At 45.9% G+C, this 18397-nt stretch overlaps 1 long non-coding RNA gene across 1 annotated transcript in view; it reads left to right on the forward strand.

The window, feature by feature from the left end:
* LOC139762042 (uncharacterized) overlaps window positions 1-18397 on the forward strand; it is a 327050-nt gene that overhangs the window by 219005 nt on the left and 89648 nt on the right. The window contains exon 2 of the long non-coding RNA XR_011715668.1: window positions 170-206. This is a non-coding gene — a long non-coding RNA (uncharacterized lncRNA). The remainder of the gene's footprint in view (window positions 1-169; window positions 207-18397) is intronic.

The raw sequence follows: 18397 nt of genomic DNA on the forward strand, positions 1-18397 counted from the left end.
ATTCAGCTCCAGTGTTGTAGAAAATTTGGTAGAAATCACCACCAGCTGCAGCAAATGTAGACATTATCAATCCTTACAGATCAAGGGGTGAAGGAATACTTAAATGATGTATGTTATCAGTGGAGTGTCCTACTTCAAGAAGAATTAATGCATCAATTTCCTTTTCCAGACTCCAGCCACAGTGAGGTCATCTCTGCTTGAACAAGGTAAGTTTTTTTCAGTTCACACTTTCTTATAGAATTTCTTTAGCAGTATACTTTCCTCCATACTACGTAGTGTTTTCTCATTTTTCTTTCTCCTAGCATTCTGTTATCTGTTTTTCCAATCTATTCCCATGTACAACACCTACCCCTTTGGGGAGGCAGAAATTTTTGTATTATGTGGGGCGTCTTGTATACAATAAAGGATGCGATTATACACGTTTACAGCACTGGAGGGTCGAATTGTGGTGTTTTGAAATTGAGTAGAAGGGAACGAGTGACATTTAGAAATAGATATAGGTAGAAAAATTGCTTTTTGGCATTATTTAGTTTGACTAGGTTACTGCTTCCTCATTACGAGACATTGCACAGGTCCGAGGAGATATGTTCAATGGGGGAAAAAAATGAGTATCAGAAAAATAAGTAGAGGAAAAGGAACTTACATTGTGTAAAACACTGGGTAATATCACTCTGTAGTGGGACTCCATAGATTTCAGAAGAACAAAATCTTCCTCTTAGGAGATCAATAAAACAATACAGGTGGAAAGGAGGAAGCAAATGTTCCTTTCCTTTGTCACACTCGTTCAGTAAAGTTTCGTCTCGCTTTGGGGAATCTGATGGTCTTAGCATCAGAAAATTCCCCGTCCCTCTCACAGCCATTACAGGGAAATTCCTCAGAACCCGGTTGCATTCTCCCCCACCCAAGTCCACGACTCAGGGAAGCTATCAGCTTAGTGGGGGAAGATTTGGAAGTTTCTCATTCCCTTGATTCTGATGCTCTCTCTCTCTCTCTCTCTCTCTCTCTCTCTCTCTCTCTCTCTCTCTCTCTCTCTCTCTCTCTCTCTCTCTCTCTCTTTCCTCACGCTCTTTCTCTCTTTTTGTCTGGGGTGCTACCGACTGGATATTGGAGAAGGTTAGTGACAGGGGCGCAGTGAGCCAGAACTACAAGGGTTGTCAAGTTCCACTCCCTAGGCAAGGTATTTGTGTTTTCTCTCTGTCTCAGACACATGTGGATTGCTGGTGTTCACTTCACAGAAACACACACACACACTCTCTCTCTCCATCTCGCATGTGACACTCGACAATACGTAATACCATCACCACCACCACACCATCACCACCACTACACCATCACCACCACTACACTATCACCACCACTACACTATCACCACCACTACACCATCACCACCACTACTTCATCACCACCACTACACTATCACCACCACTACACTATCACCACCACTACACCATCACCACCACTACACTATCACCACCACTACACCATCACCACCACTACTTCATCACCACCACGACATTATCACCACCACGACACTATCACCGTCACGACACTATCACCGCCACGACACTATCACCACCACTACACCATCACCACCACTACACCATCACCACCACGACACCATCACCACCACCACGCCATCGCCGCCACCACTACACCATCACCACCAATGCACCATCACCACCACCATACCATCACCACCACTGCATAACAACCACAATCACAATTATCACATTATCATCACCAAAAGCCTGTATACCACTGTGGAAGCCGAGGGGAAAATGATAAAGGGGAATAGAAAAAGATGACACATACTCAAAAAAAAGACCGAAGATGACGAAGAAGAGAGAAAAAACAGATGTATGGGAGAGAATGGAAATCAGACAACCTGCAAAGAAGATGCAACACAATGAGAAGAAGAACGGGAAAAGGAATGAATGAAAGAACGGGATAGATCCCGAACAAAAAGAAGTTAGGAAAAACGGATAAAAGGGAGGAGGAAAAAACGGATGCAACGAGGATATAACGAGGAGCGGAAATTCCAAGAGGAGGAAAATAAAAAAAAGAGAAAAACCAGAACAGTCGAAGCAAGAGACAGACAGACTGAGAGCAGACTGGAAAGCCTTCATTATCTTGGCATTGACGGCCGCCCATACGGAAAACGTCGCGCCAACTTAAAACTCTGGCGAGTAAAATGCGCCAGAGTTTTTGTTGTGGGCTTGGCGTGGCGGGCGGGCCCTCCCTCCGTCCTTCCGTCTGTCTGTCTGTCAGAGGCCGCAGGAGACGACGTCCTCTTTGAAATGCACAATTAGAGTCACATTGTAGGCGGCGATCTTTATCTCCCTCTAAAGCCACTGGCAAGGGAATTAACCCATGGAGAGAGAGAGAGAGAGAGAGAGAGAGAGAGAGAGAGAGAGAGAGGGAGAGAGATGTTATAATGTTCAGCTGATCTGTCACTTCTGTCTGTAGGGAAAATCATTAAGTTCTCGCCACCAGTTGAGGTTATTCATTATAGAAAGATAAACAGCTATCATTCTGAGAAATGATAGAATAAACACGAAGGTTAATATGTTCAAAGAAGTGGAATGATAGGTATTCTAAAGATGTGGAACGAATTTTATCCATTTCGTATGCAAAAGCCAAGATTCACGTTCTGCCACGAAAGATATGGGAGGAATTCTGAAGGCAAAAGTTAAACTTTCATTCTCAAATGGATAACGTAAACCAGGAGCAACAACAACAACAACAACAACAACAAGACGTATACGATACAAAACTCTTAAGCTTTGTGGAAATGTCAACCTTAAAAGTTAGTGGTTTTAAGAAAGAGATATTTTGCTTCCCACTCGATATCTTCAACCACAAGAACATTCACTAAACATGAATGCCAGTGTCTCGGATGCCATTTATTGCCTCTCCATAACTTGTGAAGTATGGTCTTGATAGTTCAGACGCTGTGAAACTTGAGGTAGAAAGTGGGAAACGTAATTTTTCCGACTACCATGATGAGCTGGGGACCACCAGCAGCAGTGAATAAGTCCCTCCTCCCTCCATCATGAAGGGCACACACACACACACACACACACACACACACACACACACACACACATACACACACGCTCGTACAGTCGCCATAAAATCCCCAGCCAGGAATTAAATGTTGTGGAAAACATTGAGTTTTACTCCACAGTGAAGCGCCAAAGATTCTCCGAGATCTCTCCCACCGATGGCCACAACATTTTACCATTTTTCTTCCTTAAAGGTAGAGACCAGACGGTCCTTGTGCAAGGGCGAGAGCAGACAGCTCTCGGAACAAGGGAGAAAACAGCCATATCCTGTAGCAAGGTAGAGAGTAGACGGCTCTTTAGCAAGGGAGAGAACATATGGTTCTTGTAGCAAGGGAGAAAGCACACGTCTCATGTGGCAAGGGAGAGACAAGACGGTTCTTTTGGCAAGGGAGAGAGCAGACAGCTCTTGTAGCAAGGGAGACAATAGACAGCTCTTCAATGAAGGGAGAAAGCAGACGACTTTTGAAGCAAGGGTTCTTGTGGCAAGGGAGAGACCAGACGGTTCTTGTAGCAAAGGGGAGAAAGCTGATGGCTCCTGGAGCAAAAGGGAAACAACAGGCGGCGGGCAGATGGCTCCTGTAACAAGTCGAGAACCTCAAACAGTTCTTGCAAACAAGACCTCGTCATAGACCTACGTTAAACTTTATCATCCTTGTGATCTACCAAGACGATGGGATAATCATCTCTCCTCAAGTATCGTTCTTCAAGTTATCATTCCAGTGAGCGTACGTCAAAGCTTGACCCCCAACTCATTTCCATAATTCCAGCAGTGTATTTCCATAATTCCAGCGGTTGCATCTCTCCCAGTCGTCCCTGGAACAATAAACACAATCTACACAATAAATATTTAATGTCGTCTGGAATGGCTTCTTCTGGTCGATTATTCAACAGCGAAATAATCGCGGTGGACTGCGGGGTAAACCCTCTCTTATGCACTTCCATCAAAAAACCCAATTTCCTATACTATCGCCACATCATATCATCAGATTCTTGTGCTAGTGGGTTGAAATGTTTCGAAAAGAAAAGATAAACCTTATCTGCTATTGGTTTACGGGTCTTTTTTACCTCGGCAGAAGAATGAGATGGGTTATTATGTCGGGTTGGCAGGGTATTTTTACCACTACTGAGAAGGACCAGAAGGTTCAATTTTCTTGATAACAGAGTTGATGATGAATGATAGTGGCGGGCTTCGCTGCTTCAGTTACTGAACTGATACCACATATGACGTGGGTCAAGATGGAAACAGTGTGGGAGTTTAGTATAGCGCTGAAGTAGCTGACCTGCATTGCTTCAGTCACAGGTTGACTGAACACACCAGGGGACCACATCGTGGCTGAAATTGGTCATGAGAAAGTAGTCATTCTTCTTCCAAGCAAGAAAGACTTGTAAGGCATTCAGAGATGAGTGTTTCTTTGGTTTATATTCGAAACGGTTCGACCTACTCAGTCATGAATCTGACGATATGATGTGACGCGAGTATATGGAAATAAGAACTGTTGATGGAAGTGCATGAGGAAGGTTTTACCTCTCACTGGTATATTATGAGGCTAGATATCAACTTAGGTCGAGTTTGTCTCATGTTGGCAGGCTGGACTATGTTGGCAGGCTGGACTATGTTGGCAGGCTGTGTTATGTTGGCAGGCTGTACTGTCTTAGCAGGCTGGACTATGTTGGCAGGCTGGGCTATGTTGGCAGGCTGGGCTATGTTGGCAGGCTGGGCTATGTTGGCAGGCTGTGCTATGCTGGCAGGCTGGGCTATGTTGGCAGGCTGTACTATGTTGGCAGGCTGGGCTATGTTGGCAGGCTTCACTATGTTGGCAGGCTGGACTATGTTGGCAGGCTGTGCTATGCTGGCAGGCTGTACTATGTTGGCAGGCTGGGCTATGTTGGCAGGCTGGGCTATGTTGGCAGGCTGTGCTATGTTGGCAGGCTGGACTATGTTGGCAGGCTGGACTATGTTGGCAGGCTTCACTATGTTGGCAGGCTGTGTCGAGCTGGTAGATTAAGCTATATCGCCTGCTGTACTATGTTGGCAGAAGGTGTTATGTTGGTTGGCGCTACTGTATTGCTCGTTGTACTGATGTTTCCAAGCTGTACCACTACTTCCTGTACTACACTGGCAGAGTGTACTGTGCTAACAGGCATTATATTCCTGTCATCGATCTTGCAGATATACACTTCTTTTCCATTGTGTCTTACCCAGTGTTTACCATGGGTTTAATACCTACGTGAGCTGACAATCCAATGGTTCCATTTCTTAATAAGAAAAGAAATTGAGAACTACAGTGTACAAGAAAGGTTCACTTCAGCACGCAGTTGAGATCCTGTCTTTAAATCCAACGACTCATACAAATAGTAGGTAGATAGAGGTTTATTAAGCAACATATTCCATCCGCTTTCCCACAACCTGCCCAACTACTGACCCGTTCTACCATCTCCCCAGCTACTGCCCTCCACACCCACTCCCACTTTCCTACCACCACACTATCCACTTCCTCTCCCACAACCTTACCACCCACTCCTCCTCTCCCACTACTCACTCCTCACTTCCCTTTCTCCACCACCCACTCGCCCTCCCCACCATCAGCCTCCAACTCCCCCTATCTTCCCTGCCCCCTGCCTAACACACACCCTCCCAACCCCACCACTCCTTCCCCACACACACCCTCCCAACCCCACCACTCCTTCCCCACACACCCTTCCAACCCCAGGAACATTACCCACCACAGTTGATGTGAACCGCTGGCTTGTTTTCCTTCCATTGGCAAACACTGGCTTTCCATTTCCTGTGTGTTCACAGACAACACCATCTCTACCCTTCCCTCACTCCCTTACCTCCTCCACCCATTTGACACTCTCTCTCTCTCTCTCTCTCTCTCTCTCTCTCTCTCTCTCTCTCTCTCTCTCTCTCTCTCTCTCTCTCTCTCTCTCTCTCTCACACACACACACATACACAACTAAAGTATGCAGTTCCTCCCCTCCACACACCTCCTCACCACCACTCTCTTGGACATGTCAATTCGGTCCGCCAGTACCCAGACGGAGGAGGTAATCTGGCTGGTGTTTTCTCAAAGCAAGACGAGACTGGAAACTCCTTTTCTAAAACACGAAAAATATATCAGTTGTGCCTCTTTTAAGATAAAAGATATTTCGCGAGAACATGATACATATTTATACACTAAACATTCATATAATACACACAGCGCATACAAATACAACACCTACCGTATCCTACACCACATACAATACACCCAGTTTCAGTGTATTCTAATATAAATCTCAAATGAGGCAGAGAACCAGCCTGATGTTGCCATGTGTAAGTTCGCCACAAGCCTCAGTCAGGAACAGTCATAAATACCTCGGCGTTCACTGCGGGTTATAATTTGAAGGCGACTTATCTCAGCTTAAACCTAACTGATTAGATGCCCTGAGACACCCTCCCTCCCTCCCTCCTAATGCTCGCTATATTAACTTTGATCATCCCCGCCCTCATTAATTAGGGAGATAATCCTCCCATCTATTGTTAAACATCGTTATGAACATTGGAGGTCAGCTATATATTATCTCTCCTCCCGCTGCCGTAAGTCTGCTGTGACCCCGCTCCTGGGAGAGCAGAATGTAAACAAGACATCCATGACCGTTCTTCATAACAATCCGGATTTCTGACCGACTCTCTGGTGGGGTAAACACGGATGGTTGCGTTCGTACGACTAATTCCTGGACTTGAGTAGTGTTAAGTCCGATGAAAGGATCGAGATGCGCAGGGAAGACCTTTGAACCCGACGGTACGATCCTTAAATACGACGTCATGACCTTTAGGGTATTTTAGGTTGACCTTTGATGCGACCATTAAGGGTCAGGTTATATTTCACTCCATTATACCAAACGATCGTATCGTCGTGTTCAAGGGTCGTACTATCGTTCTCATTGGTCGTACAGTCGTATTCAAGTCATATTTTCGTGCTCCAGGCGGGTCAAACAAATAACAACAGACAACCAAACAGACTTCCACTCTACACGACTCAAGACAACGACACCCAAGACGACCTGTGTATTACATTGCTCCTGGGCCAGGCTCGTCGTCGCTGGGCCCACGACCATCTTGGGGCGCGGCAGCTATGATGTTGTTGATGGTCTAATCTCGGCCGGATGTCTTGCCATAAACAGTGTCTCGACCCTGAGCTTCGACTCGACTCTCAAGAGCTTCATACAGCCGTGAACTCTGGCCTCATACGGAACCAGAACTGGCTTAACACTGAGTCACACACCGGCTTCACATTGCTTCGGACACCAGCATTAAATGGCTTTGAACAGGGGATTCATATGAGCTTAGACGTTGACTTTATATTACTTGAAACAAGTGTTTCTTTTTATCGCTTCAAACGGTTTCCAACAACACAGTCTCACAAGTTTCTGAGCGGTTAGTTGACGGATGTCCAAATACTTGCTATGCATGGCTTTCAGCGCTGGCTCCAGTGGTTCAAAGAAAATGGATTCGCTTTGATTCCAGTATTTACATTTCGAAGCTTCAGACAGTGGCATCGCAGAGTTTTATGCACTTCCTTTGTATCCAATAAACACTTGTTTCACTGGGTCTCCACAGCAATGTAAACATTTTCTTCGCATTTCCTCCAGCACTCCCGTCCCATTGCCTCTAACACTTAGATTATATAAATGATAGTTGTATGTATCATGGAATACCCTTGTACATAAAGCATCCAACAGACGCGGACAGATAGAAAGAGAGACAGACAGACAGACTGAAAGAAAGAATGACAGACAGACAGATGGATACTGAGAGGGGAAAGGAAAGATGGAAGGTAAACAAATAAAGGATATTTGCGAGAGGTTTTAGAATCAATGAACAAGTTAAAATATCTATTGGAACTTCTTGAAGAAAACGAAATCGTTTTACTACAAAGCGAATTCGATTCTCTTGGAAACACATAGGAGTCAAAAGTTTAAAAACCTTTTAATACTCTCCAACAAAATTTCCTAGTTATAGATTCTTTCTTCACAAGATGGATGTCTTCACGAAATGGATCTGATACTTTTCAGAGAGTTGGAGAAAGAGCATCAGCCAGTCCGATCAACAGGCGGCCGAACCCTTATCCCGACTGTCTCATATTTCTCGGCTGGCCGGGTCACTGGTGCCAACGTAAAGGGAACATTTCTGAGTTTCTCATTGATTTCCTTTAACCTATTTTCGGGAATGTGAGGTAGAAATCAGGTGCCAGTAATCCCACTGGCAACCATGGCTTCCCCAGAGAGGTAAGCAAGTCAGGTGTAGTCCTCAGTCTTATAGATGTGGCAATCTTGACAACCATTTTCGTCGGTGGCCCACGGCAAAACAACAGACAACGTGCAGCGTTGTGAGGGAGCGGGCAGCAGCGTTGTGAGGGACGGCGGTAGGGTTGTGAGGGGGCGAGCAGCAGCAGCGTTGTGAGGGGGCGGGCAGCAGCAGCGTTGTGAGGGACGGCGGTAGGGTTGTGAAGGGGCGAGCAGCAGCAGCGTTGTGAGGGACGGCGGTAGGGTTGTGAAGGGGCGAGCAGCAGCAGCGTTGTGAGGCAGCAGCAGCGTTGTGAGGCAGCAGCAGCAGCGTTGTGAGGGACGGCGACAAGGTTGTGAGGGACGGCGGGATGGTTGCGAGGGGCGGCGGAGGCAGCGTTGTGGGGGACGGCGGGAGGGTTGTGAGGGGCGGTGGTAGCGTTGTGAGGGACGGCAGCAGCGTTGTGAGGGGCGGTGGTGGCAGAGTTGTGAGGGACGGCGGGAGGGTTACGAGGGGCGGTGGTGGCAGAGTTGTGAGGGGCGGCGGGAGCAGCGTTGTGAGGGGCATCGGAAGGATCGACTCCTGAGTTCTGTTGACCTTAAAGAGTAATGGCCGACCTCCACGACCAACTCAAGGTCTTGCCGCGAGGAAAATGTATTGCCGAAATATGCAGTATATCAGAGAAGAAAATGGGAAAGGGATGTGAATGGCCGAGTCAGAGAAAGAGTGTCAACTGGAATGGCTTTATTGGAAGGTGGGACTTTATCTGGTAAGGCTGGGCTGGTGTTTATAGAAGAGAAGAGGAGTGTTGGGGAAGAGGCAGGGAATGGCAAGAGTGTTGGGGGAGAAAGAGGGTATGGCAGGAGTGTTGGGGGAGAAACAGAGTATGGCAGGAGTGTTGGGGAAGCCAAGGATTGGCAGAGATGCTGGGGATGACCCCAAGGAATAGCAGGAGTGTTGGGGGAGAGAGACGGGATGACAGAAGCGTCGTAGGAGAACCAGGGATGGCGCCAGGAGTGGCTGCGTAAGAGTATAAGATGAAATGGTGTGAAAGAGTTAAGGTGATAGATTCTGGAAGTAGTCTGGACCAACACCGTTAAGACTGGAGGGATTTAAGACTGACAATCCTGATACTGTGTTGGTACTGAGCGTTAAGACGGAGGAAGGGATCTGGGGTGTGTCAGGCCTGGAAAAAGATGGATTATATTGAGGAATTGAAAGGATGAGATAAATGACCCTGAGAATCTTTACACGAAAGTTTTCTTACTATTAATGTGTTCCTCACCTCCTCTCTCTCTCTCTCTCTCTCTCTCTCTCTCTCTCTCTCTCTCTCTCTCTCTCTCTCTCTCTCTGACCTATCATTTTCTCTCTTACTATCTTTATCTCGCCCTCTCAGCAATTCTCTCTACCTTCCTTACTCTCTCTCTCTCTCGCCAGCCCCTCTCTAGCTCTCTGACTCCTCTCACACCCCACTCAATTTCCCTCCCTTCCTTCCCTTTACCCCACTTTTCCCCTCACTTCCTCCTGTACAAACCATCTCACGTAGACCTTTAATCACAGGCTCACGTCTGTTTACCTCAGGTATTTCTATAAATCTCAGACATCTGGGGGGCCAGGAATGAAATCAATTTTTTCCCCCCTGTTGAAATTGAAAGCCGGCAGCTCCAGCCTCCCCTCTTGTCTTAAAAAAGCCATCTGGACAAAGCCAGTTCAAGCCTCCCCTCTTGTCCTCAAGCCATAAGGACAAAACCAACTCCAGGTATCCCCTTTTGTCCCAGAATCATCAAGGCAAAACCAGCTCCAGCCTACCCACTGGGACGAAAAGAAAATGGAAGATTTAAACCAGCTGTATACAGCCACTGAGGCGTGTTAAGTATTCCCTCTACGTTCCATTACCTCCTCCATCTACAGTACTTCCATCCTGGTAATCATTACGTTGTCGTGCCTGCCTTCTCTCGGGACTCCATCTTGGATCCTTCAACTCTGTGGCCTCTTTTATGATTCTCCATCTTGATGACGAGCTTTCCATCCTAATGTTCTGTCTCTCGGGCCTCCATCTCGGTAAAGGGGCCTCCATCATCATCATCATCATCCTCTCTCTCTCTCTCTAGGCTATCCATCTTCGTCTTCCATCCCGGTGTCGGGGCCCTCAGCCTTGGTTCTCCATCTCAGTAACGGACCCTCTCTGTCTTAATCCTCCACGTCTGTGACTTTGTATCCGTTACTGTCCTCTGTCTGTGTGACTGCCCCTCCCAGCTCAATTTCTCATCTCACTTAGTAACGGATCCTCCATCTCGGTGACCGACCATCATTCTAGCTGGCCCTGTCCTCCATCATAGTTCTCCATCTCTGTAACGCGTTCGCCATCTTTGTGACTGAGGGACCGACCCCCATCTATCCTTAGCGACGGAGATTCTCCGGGACCACCATTTACTCCGTCAATTTCCCTCATTCATTTCCATCATTAATTTTCCCCTCATTTATTTCCCCCCCCAGCAGGCGACGGGCCGGTGGAAGGAGGAAGCGGGGGACAATTTTTCTAAACCTCTGTGTTAGTTTCTTGACATTTGTGTAAAAGCGAGAGTTGAGGCCTGGTTATTTTGTTCATACTCATACCTGAATATGGTACCATCTCAATATTCATTCATTCATTTACTCATTTATTGGCATACGTTTTTTATGCTCCATCGTAAGGGTTAAGAATATTACTGGAACACTGTGGAGTTGGGACTTGAAGTTTTCTTCAAAGAGTTTTCCCACCAGCAGTAGAATTGTGTTGAGGAACCCAAGTCAGGTGACCCACTGGTGTTGCCCAGGTTTTGAGACAACTGTGCTGATGTTGTGTTCTCTTGTACATTTCTCTGAGGTATGAGTATGGAACACGAAAGAAAAACAGTGGATAGTAAACTGCGTTCTGAGCAGCTAGGAAGCAAGGACCAGTTACTGGGTTTCAAATGGAAAACTTGACTGCACAAACCTGACTCTTAGGCTGCAGACAGAGGCACTGGAACGCAATGGCCAGATCAAGGAACGAGGAGCAAAATTCCTGGAATGCCACAATATGGAAAGGTGAAGTCTGATCCTGGAATTCTTAGAAATACGACCTGGAAATAAGACTGGTTGGCCTACAATGTGTACAACACCTGGTTACCATTTGGGTCTTTCATGGATGTATTACTCCGCCTCTTGCTTCCAGTAGCGATAGAAAACGGGTCTTTTGAACTGGAGGATGAACCATGTAGTTCCAGACTTAAGAAGATTGGCTCTTCCATCTGCTCTTGTTTCTTGACCATGATGATGCTTCTTGTGTTGTTATTGTTGTTGCTGATGGTTTTGTTTTCCTCACCCCTGTTGTTACTTCTGTTGTTGTTGTTGTTGTTGTTGTTGTTGTTGGTACAGCTGTTGTTACGTCCTTACACTAAGGACTCAAACTCCTCACTCCTACACTTGATTAGATTTAATGACCAGCTAAGGAATCTCTATCGATAATACTATTTTTCTTTCTGCCTCTCTCTCTCTCTCTCTCTCTCTCTCTCTCTCTCTCTCTCTCTCTCTCTCTCTCTCTCTCTCTCTCTCTCTCTCTCTCCTTTCCCTTCTGTTCCTCCCGTTCTCCCTTTCTTTCTTGCCTCTCCCTAAATATTCCTGCTTCTGGCCCCACATTTCATATTCATAAGTAAAATCAGAACAATAATGGATAAACAGTGGAGTGAATATTTCATTAGCAGGCAGCAGTAAGCGGGGAGACACTGTTACGTCTGGGATGTTTCTGAGTTTGTCGAAGACTTGACGTTGTAGCAGAGAATATTAGCCGTCCGGCTGGTTCCAGGAATATGTCGCTGACACCATTTAATATTGACATTGTTTGGGTATTTGTTTTTCCCCTCGTTGCCTTTTCCATCCCGGGTTATTGATAGGATTTTGTAACAATTATACGGAGAGTATTTGGAGGTAAATGATAAAGATGGGAAAGAGGATGAGCGTGAGGAATGATTGAAACAGAAGATGAAGAAGACGAAGACGAAGAAGGAGAAAAAGGAGAAGAAGGAGAAGAATTAGGAGGAGGAAGAGAAGAAGACGAAGAAGAAGAAGAAGAAGAAGAAGAAGGAGAAGAATAAGGAGGGGGAGGAGAAGAAGAAGAAGAAGGAGAAGAAAAAGAAGGAGAAGGAGAAGAATAAGGAGGAGGAGGAGGAGGAGAAGAAGAAGAAGAAGAAGAAGAAGAAGAAGAAGAAGAAGAAGAAGACGAAATAAAGTTGATATGATTAAAGATGCATCCAAGATCATCACAACAACTATGAGTTATCTTGGCAGATAATGATTATGATAACATAACAATTGTCATTGTAGCATCCAGTATCTCCCTCCCATGATGCCACTCACACTAGCTAGACCTACAGGGTCGAACGCCTCCCCACATACTCCTCCTCAACATCAACTTCTAGCACTCAACAGAGCACCGGGGGAGCCACACCGAACTCATGTAACTTCTCAGAAAACTGACTCTCCAAACAACTGACTCACGCACCACCAGCTCCCCCCCACATTAACTCTACCGAGACACAGAGAACAAAAAGTCCCTTCTCTAACTCTCCATATCACGACAAACCTCCACTCGGGTCTTCGTCCTCTCCTTTAACTCTCCATAGACCCAAGGAAGACCCAAACCTTCGTCAGGTTGAACTTTACACAGAGATGACAAATGCCACCTCACCTTACAGTAACTCTACACAGCTCTATAATCCCCACAGACTCTCCACTGCCCACGTGGATATCCCACCTAACTCTACGGACTATGCAGCCTCTTCTCATCACCTAATGCCGTGCTTATCGTAGGGTTCATTATCCTAAAGCACCTCGGTATGGCAGACGGCCACTTTGGTGTGTCGGGTCAGTATAATGTTGTACTGCTGGTAGTTGGTCTTGGGTTCGGGGAGGAAGGTGTGTGGGTCCCAGTCAGCCTCTCTCTCTCTCCCCTCTCCCTCCATCTCCCTTTCTCCCCTCTCCCCTCGTTTCTCTCTCTCCCCGGCCCGCCCCCCAAGAGCTGGCCAATATGAGCAATGGCACAACCCCTCCCCAGGGAAGCCTCGGTAATGAAAACAGCTGAGCGGCGGAACACGGAAGAGTTACCAGGTTTTCTTGTCGCCTTTCTTTTCCCACTGAGCTGGCCAGGTTTTTCCTGACCCTTTAAGCATCTCTTCCTTACTATCTTTATCTTTCTAAACTTTTTTTTTTCTCCCACTCTCGCCAACAAGAGTCGTAGTTCCTTCACCTTGGATTATTTTTGTTACTTTTATTTTCCTTTGGTTGGAGTAATTCCTGGTAATTTTTTTCCCTCGATCCTTAGGTGCAAAAGTAATGTGAAATGATCTTATTCATGGGGAATGACTTTATTCATCTGGGTGGTAAGACTTTATTCAGTTCTTATTCACTCTGGTGACTGAGGTGTCACACCTCTCGAGTTCTTGACGCTTTTTTTTCTCTCAGTAAATTTTTTGCTTTGTTAATTGTGCTATGGTGAATATGGTAAGACTCCCATTTTCTATAGATATTTTGTGTATTTTAGCTTCCAATGAGTTTTTTCCCCTCGTAATTAAATGTTTATTGTCGAGGGAAATAAAGTGGTCCTTATTCAGGCCAAGCTATAAGTGGAAATGTTTAAAAAGTGACTAAAAAAAATGAGAAGTTAAGAGAAACATGATGAAGGATCCAAGAGTTTATCACGAGGTGTGAGACCTTTATGTATAAGGGATCATCAGATCGCATTTCGTAGGTATAACCTCTCTATCTACATCTTAGTTTCTTTTCCATATTGTGGTTCACACTTCCTTTCCCGACTACTCTCCCAGCGTGTGTGGGAGAGGCCATGATCCCTGAGAGGGCACGGCCATCATTGGGGGAAAGAGAGAGAGAGAGAGAGAGAGAGAGAGAGAGAGAGAGAGAGAGAGAGAGAGAGAGAGAGAGAGAGCAGCTGGACTTGTTGATTGTTAACTTGATTATTTGATTATTCAGGTCTTCCCCTCCTCACTTCCTTCTCTTCGTTATTCCTCATTTTCCTTCATACTTTTCGAAATTTTTCTTTCTGATCCTCTTCCCCTATTTTTCTTCTTCTTTCCTTCGTTTGAATCTCTTCGTTTGTTTCTTCCTACTCGGTTTGTATCATGCATCCTCCTCTTATTTATTCTCTCCTTCTTTTTGTCATCTTTATCAACATCATTTTCTTCCACTGATGAGAATAGAATTAAACGTCGTCCCTCCAGTAGCTTGATAAAGACCGCGATGGATTTTCTTGATCGTCACAGAAAACGGGAAAAGATAACTTACACTCGACTTTTCTATCCCTGTACATGCACATAACTGGAGGCCACCATAACCATCTGAAACGAAGGTTGAGCAACCCTATTTATCAAGCAAATAAGTTTTTTAGTTTCTATTATATTTCTGTATCCATCACATTTTCATGTACTGCATATTTATTATGCATATCAACCTTTTTTTTTTGTAAGATATGTGAGTAAGTATGGACGTCTGACGGGAGAGATAGGAGGAATAGAAAGACGGAAGTTAAGCTGGTAGGAGAGGGAGAGATGTAAGGAAAGGAGGAATACAAAGGAGTGGAAAGGAATGTACGAACAGGTAGAAAAGTGAGAGGATTTGAAGAACTTAAGAGTACACGGTACACAAGAGGGAAAGGAAAGGAAGTATAAGAGATGGGAGGCTGTGGGATAGTAAGGTGGATGATGTGAGGGGAGAACTGATATACCATTAAGAGTAGATAGTAAGAACAACACAGGATAATGCAAGAACTGTAAGAAATAGAGCGAACAAGGACCTGTTGTGAGCAGACATGGGGGGCTGAGGGCCCAAGGGAACGACGCAAGAGAACCGTGATTTCTATTTCAGGCGATAACTTTGCATTTAATATCCGGCAGGGATGGGGAGGAGCTGGGGTGAGGGCGAGATTGGCGTGGGGAGGAGCTAGAGAGAGGCTAAGGGGTAGGTAGGGAACAGGAGGGTAGGAGGTAGGGAGAAAGGGCTGGGGAGAAGGACCCCTCACATCTCACAGGCTTCTCCGGTGTAGATGTCTACGACCGGAGGTCTACATGGACCTGCTCGGGACTACGATGCTCAGGTCGTGTCGCAAATTGAATTCGCTGACATGACCAGGACGTGTGTCTAGTGCTAGGTCGTCTAGTTGGCGTGTAGAACACACATTTTAGGGTATTATACGACCTAGGAATACTGGTCTGAAATTCAAATCAGTTCGGATAAAACTCTGAAAGAAATTATTTAGAGTTAAACATAGTCCCTTTGTTTAAAGTTATTGAGGTACGCGTTTATAATCTATGTCTGCGGCTTGGCCCTATCACAGGCGTAGGAACTAGGTCGCTATTGATATGGAGGATCATACGGTCGCACCTGATGAAGAGGACTTCATGGTTACGAACTGACAACAAGTTTCCCTTGAAAAGAGATACGATATTTTCAGACCATCTCATCAGTTGACTGCTTCACTTTCGTCCCTCAAGTATTCGTATGTTACAAGGCGAAGGGGAATGAAAACGCCTACTACCAATCAAGATAGTAGTTTGCTCATTTGGACTGTTAGACCAAACATAATCTTAGATTTGAGCCAAAGATCAACGCTCACACCCTCATACTCAAGTGATCCTAGATAAGAGCCTAAGGGTCGCACCGTCATGTGAAAGGGATCATTAGGAATCCAGATAATCCTATAAGACACCCAGACATCCTTTCGAAAAGTTGTAGGAAACCCAGAGCAAAACCCAGTCCTGGAATCCCTTGTTAATTATGTACGAAGTCAAAGAAAAAATTATAAGAGTACCTCTCTGTTGCTCCTCCTCCATGGAAGGGCAATTACATGTCCCTCATATAATCTAAAGCAGGAAGCCCTCAAGAGCCAGGAAGATTCAAAAACCTTTTAGGACTCCATTGCTGGCGTCTCTAAACAGCTAGAACGGGTGTAGGGAGCCAGACAGTAGCCGCGTTATGACACTGTGGCCAGGAAGAAGCCGTCACAGGAGTCCACAGCCAGACAGGAGCCGCTGCAGGTCTCCACAGACAGACAGGAGCCGCCACAGGACTCCCACAGACAGGACATCCGCTGAGGACCCTCTGGGGAGGAGAAGCAGTGGTGACGTAATGAAAAGTTGTGTGTCGCCGGCCGGCCGGGATCAATGGTCGAGCAGGACCTAAGTGAATTAGCGCCGAAGTAATCACGTCAGGACAGTGGTAGGAGCACACTGCACGGGCGTCGCCCCAGGGTCCTGAGTATCATCGAGCGATTTAGAGGTCATATATATAGATAGATAGATAGATATATAGATAGATAGATAGATAGATAGATAGATAGATAGATAGAACAGCAGCTGCAGAGGGCAGCTGCTGCAGGCGGCCAGGCAGGGACATCAACAGCAGCTCAGTATAATCAGTCATCTGTCGCCAGTCTCCACGCGGACCAACACTGACGCTGATGACAAAACTTCCCATTAATTACACCAGTCTGGACGGGGCGATGCGGCACGCGGGAGGAGGAGGAGGGGGCTGGTGCTCTGGTCTCCCACTGTGCTCACCATGGGAGGAGGCAGCATGTCCTCTAATCTCCCACTGCGCTTACCATGGGACAAAGGACATAAAGGACACAACAGGACGATGAGGGCAGGATACGAGACACAAGGGAACACAACAGAAGACTAGGGACAGACCCCCCCAGGCTACATAGGAACACAATCCCTAGCTGGCGGCCACGACCAGCATAATGAGCCAGGAGATGAGACAACAGTAAACGTGAGTCCCCGTCGTGTCATTTTAGGATATTCAGGAAAAAAATTACGCAATTAGGCTACGTGACTCCCCCCCTGTGTGTCCCCTCCCGCACCAGCGTCAGGCGCGTCAGGAACATTATGGGAGAGGGAACAAGCGAGGCCCCGACGTGTCAGCAGGTCGACCAACCTACCCAGCCAGGCTCCAGTCGACCTACCCAGAGGAGGACACCCGCCTCTTATCACTGAGTCTATGTGTTTTTGTCGTGTATATATCAGGTAACAATTCATCGTACATCCCCTCTGCTGTTTTATGAATACTATACTTATACATATACTTTTCCCGGTAGGCATAACAAAGGCTAAATGCACATTGCTTTTAAGTAATAAATTTACATATATTATGACAATCGAAGAGATGTTTACTTCTGTCTGTCTGTCTGCCTGTGTTTGTTCCTCCTCCGTCGCACCAGTAATCATGTTTATCTACGTTCCTTCCATCCCTCAAGAGCCATCCTTGTCACCCTCTTCCATCTTTATGTGTTACTCTCTTCCCCACTATCTCTCTCTCCGCATCATCTTTCCCGAGACTTTTCACAGATGCCACTACTACTCTCTACCGATCTCTTATCTCTCCTTGTCGCCTTATCTCTCACCGCTTCCGTCTCTCCTCGGTCTCCCCAGCTCGTTGCCTGGACCTTAACCATGGTCTTTAGGGATCTCTCAAGAATCATTTCAGCTGGGAGACTCTATTGACTTCTCGCTTCTGAATGTTATGTGAATTTTGAACTGTTACTTCTGTAGATTTTGAGTTGATATTTTCGTCAAAATGACTCTTTGACTTATCAAACTTAACCACCCTTTCCAAATATGATCGTGCAAAACCAGAGTATATATATATATATATATATATATATATATATATATATATATATATATATATATATAAAACAGGGATAAAAGAAGGGACCTCTCGAGTGTGAAGGACAAAGGAGGTGCCTCCTCCTCCTGCCCTCTTCTTCCTCCTCCTCCCCCTCCTCCTCCTGCCCCTCCTCCTCCTCCTCCTAACAACACTCACATTTTCCATCACTTTTAATGAGAATATTCTGAAGGTCTTCCCGTCGCAGTCATCACGATGTGTAAGAGTATAATAATAGTCTTATTAACCTGTCTTTAATGATCCATTACTCCGGTTGTAAAATATTTAATGTCTCCATTACGCAAGGGGGGAAAAAATATGTAAATATATATTTCATGCAGTTTAGATGAACGATAGGCTTACGTCC

This window comes from Panulirus ornatus, chromosome 42 (genome assembly GCF_036320965.1).
Source record: "Panulirus ornatus isolate Po-2019 chromosome 42, ASM3632096v1, whole genome shotgun sequence".
NCBI lineage: Eukaryota > Metazoa > Arthropoda > Malacostraca > Decapoda > Palinuridae > Panulirus > Panulirus ornatus.